General features: G+C 37.4%; 1 pseudogene; it reads left to right on the forward strand.

Moving 5' to 3' along the window:
* Positions 1 to 285: 285 nt before the first annotated feature.
* On the forward strand, positions 286 to 773 carry LOC112620182 (annotated as a pseudogene).
* Positions 774 to 4464: the final 3691 nt, after the last annotated feature.

Consider the following 4464-nt stretch of genomic DNA (forward strand, 5'->3'; position numbering starts at 1 on the left):
AGACTGGAAAATTTATAAACAAAGTTTAATTGACTCATAGTTCCACATGGCCAGGAAGGCCTCACGAAACTTACAATCACAGCAGAAAAGGAAGCAGGGACATCTTACATAGTGACAGGTGAGAAAGGCTGTGCAAGAGCAGGGAAAACTGCCTTATCTCTGATAAACATCATTGTAAAAATCCTCAAGAGAATACTAGAAAATCAAATTTAACAACACATTAAAAACATCATTCAACTTCCTCTCAAGCTTGGCATTCAGTCGGTGGGGACCCACGGATTCAACATGCATGTCAAGATGTGTTATTTCTGTTTGGGGCCCATCTATTCTGGCCATGGCATGATGTTCATCCACAATGATTGCAAGGTGTTCAGATTTTGTAAATCTAAATGTCACAAAAACTTTAAAAAGAAGTGCAATCCTCGCAAAGTTAGGTAGACCAAAGCATTCCGTCTGAAAAGCAGCTGGTAAAGACCTTACAGTGGATAGTTCATTTGAATTTGAAAAACGTAGAAATGAACCTATCAAATACCAGCGAGAGCTATGGAATAAAACGATGCAATAAAGAGAGTTGAAGAGATCAAACAGAAACATCAAGCTAAATTTATAATGAACAGATTGAAGAAAAAGAAAGAGCTACAGAATGTTCAGGATATCAAAGAAGTCAAGCAAAACATTCATCTTATCCGAGCCTTGCAGGCAAAGGGAAGCAGCTGGAAGAGAAAATGGTACAGCAGTTACAAGAGGATGTGGACATGGAAGACATTTCTTAAAAATCTCTGTAACCATTTATATACATTTGAAAATGTCCTTAGAGAATTGGAACTGCTAAATTATTGGTTTATTTTTTACATAAGGTCACTTAAATGAAAAGTGATTAAAATATATCTTTCCTACATTGTTATCTACAAAACATCAGATATTATGGATGTCAGACTGCATCCAGTGTTAAATCTTCACTGATAGATGTACTTATTTAAATCATGAAAATTCTACTTATAACTATAGAAGTGAATTGTGGACGTAAAATGGTTATGCCATTTGGACAGTGGCACTAGGTAGCATTTGCAATAATAACTAATGGCAAAAATTCATGGCTAGTGATGTATAAACGGAGCCTCGCTGTGTTACCCAGGCTGGAGTGCAGTGGCGAGATCTTGGCTCACTGCAAGCACCACCTCCCGGGTTCACGCCATTCTCCTGCCTCAGCCTCCGAGTAGCTGGGACTACAGGCGCCCGCCACTGCGCCCGGCTAATTTTTTTTTGTATTTTTAGTGGAGACAGGGTTTCATCGTGTTAGCCGGGATGGTCTCGATCTCCTGACCTCGTGATCCGCCCGACTCGGCCTCAAAAAAAAAAAAAATTTCTTTGCAGTAAAATATTCCCTTTATTAATGTTATAAAAGGGGGATATGGCTGGGCACTGTGGCTCACGCCTGTAATCCCAGCACTTTGGGAGGCAGAGGCAGGCAGATCACCTGAAGTCAGGAGTTCGAAATCAGCCTGGTCAACATGGTAAAACTAAAATTAGTCTCTACTAAAACTACAAAAAATTAGCCAGGTGCAGTGGTGGGCACCTGTAATCCCAGCTACTCTGGAGGCTGAGGCAGGAGAACCGCTTGAACCCAGGAGGTGGATGTTGCAGTTAGCCGAGATCGCCCCATTGCACTCCAGCCTGGGCGACAGAGTGAGACTTTGTCTCAAAAAAAAACAAAACAAAACAAAAAAAAAGTGGGGGGCAGATACAAGGAACTAACAATTTGTATGACCGTGTCAAATATTATTTTGATTTTAGTATACCCTGTTTTGTTTATTTGCATCTTAGAAAGCATAATGGCATTGTTCGATGAAGTCTAATTATGCTGGACTGTTTTGACCTGATTTAACCATTCTGATAGATAGTTGTGGAAGTTGGGGATGAGAACTAATAATCTTTGCCTGGAATGGCACTACGCTCTAGAATTTTCACTTTGGAGGATACTCAGTTCTAACTTGTGATTCCTAGTAGAACAAACTTTATTCTTCTAACCTAGCAATGATCTAGAAGCAGAGGAATCCCAGTGCCTTTTAAAAGTTATTATGTAGTTTTCTTAAAAAAAAAAAAAATCCTGTTTTTGTAAAGTAGAATTTATGGGTACAACATCTGTTCATTATTTGCACATAAAATAAAACCATTTTAAAAGAAAATAAATAAATAAATAAATAAAAAGATCATTCATTATGACCAATGGGAATTTATTTGATAGATAAAAAGATGGTTCAACATATACAAATCAATCAATGTGATACATTATATGAATATAATTGAAGACAAATCCTTATGAATATTTTAAGTAATGCTTAAAATACATGTGATAAAATTTAACATTGCTTCATAAGAAAACCCTAAAAAAAAATAGGTATAGAAAGAACATATTTCACCATGACAAAGTCCATATATGATAGAACCACGTCTCAATTATATTAAATGGGGAGAAACTGAAAGTCTTTCCTCTAAGATTTGGAACAAAAGAAGGATGCTTACTTTCACCACTCTAATTCAATATAGTCAGGGAAGCTGTAGCTACAGCAATCAGACAAGAGAAAGAAATAAAGGGCATTTAAATAAGGAAGAAATAAATCAAAGTAATATTGTGTGCAGATGATATAATCTTACATTTGGAAAACCTAGTCTCCATCAAAACAAACCATTAGAACTAATTAAAACATTTAGTAAAATTGCAGCACACAAAATCAACATACAAAATGTAGTAGCATTGTGGCCTGGCACGGTGACTCAAGTCTGTAATCCCAGCACTTTGGGAGGCCAAAAGGGGCAGATCACTTGAGGTCGGAGTTCGAGACCAGCCTCGCCAATATGGCAAAACCCCATCTTTATGAAAAATTCAAAAATTAGCTGGATGTGGTGACAGATGCCTATAATCTCAGCTACTTGGGAGGCTGAGGCAGAAGAATTGCTTGAACCCAGGAGGCAGAGGCTGCAGTGAGCTGAGATCGCACCACCGCACTCCAGCCTGGGTGAAAGAGCAAGACTCCGTCTCAAAATAACAATAATAATAATAATAAAAAAAACTCCATCTCAAAAAAAATTAGTAGCATTTCTAAATGCCAAAAGTGAATAATCTGAAAAAGAAATCAAGCATGTCATCCCATTTACAATAGCAACAAATAGAAAGAAATACCCAAGAATAAACTAAACCAAAGAAACAAGAAGATCTCTATAATGAAAACTATAAAACAGAAGAATGCAAAGATACTCAATTTTTATGGACTGGAAGAAACAATACTGTTAAAATGTTCCTATTACCCAAAGCAATGTAGAGATTTGATGCAATTTGTATCAAAATACCATGACATTTTTCACAGAAACAGAAAAAAAGATTCCAAAATGTATATTGAACAATAGACCTGGAACAACTAAAGCCATCATGAGCAAAAGGACAAAATCAGAAATTATATTAATTATATTACCTGACTTCAAATTATACTACAGAACTATAGTAACCCAAACAGCATGGTTCTGGTATAAAATCAGACACATAGACTAACAGAACAGAATAGAGAACTCAGACAAAAATGTGTATATCTACAGTGAACCTATTTTCAACAAAGGTGCCAACAACATACATTGGCAAAGGGACAGTCTTGTCAATAAATGATGCTGAGGAAAAAAATATCCATATGCTGAAAAATAAAACTAGATCTCTATTTCTTGGCATATACAAAAATAAAAGCAAAATGGGCTAAAGACTTAGATCTAAGACCTGAAACTATGAAGCTACTAAAAAGTCCTAAAACATTAGGGAACCTCTCCAGGACACTGGACTGATCAAAAATTTCTTGAGTAGTACCTCACAAGCGCAGGCAACCAAGCAAAAATGAACAAACAGGGCTGGGCACGCTGGTTCGTGCCTGTAATCCTAGCACTTTGGGATGCTGAGGTGGGTGGATCACCTGAGGTCAGGAGTTCAAGACCAGCCTGGCCAACATGGCAAAATCCCATCTCTACTAAAAATACAAAAATTAGCCAGCCACGGTGGCACACACCTGTAATCTCAGCTACCTGGGAGGCTGAGGAAAGAGAATCACTTCAACCTGGGAGGCGGATGTTGTTCCACAACCTGGGAGGCGGAGGTTGTACCACAGCCGAGACTGCGCCATTGCACTCCAGCCTGGGCAACAAGAGCAAAACTCTGTCTCAAAAAAAAAAAAGAAAAAAAAAGGAACAAACAGGATCACAGCAAATTAAAAAGCTGCTGCACTGCAAAGAAAACAATTAACAAAGTGAAGAGAACACCCACAGTATGGGAAAACTATTTGCATAGTATCTATATGACTAGTGACTAATAACAGGAATATATAAGGTACTTAAAAATGCTATGGAAAAAATGCAATAATTCCATTAAGGTTGGATAAAATGATTGTTTCTCAAAGGAAGACATACAAATGACAAGCAGGTATATAA

The sequence above is a fragment of the Theropithecus gelada genome, chromosome 3, assembly GCF_003255815.1.
Source record: "Theropithecus gelada isolate Dixy chromosome 3, Tgel_1.0, whole genome shotgun sequence".
Taxonomy (NCBI): domain Eukaryota; kingdom Metazoa; phylum Chordata; class Mammalia; order Primates; family Cercopithecidae; genus Theropithecus; species Theropithecus gelada.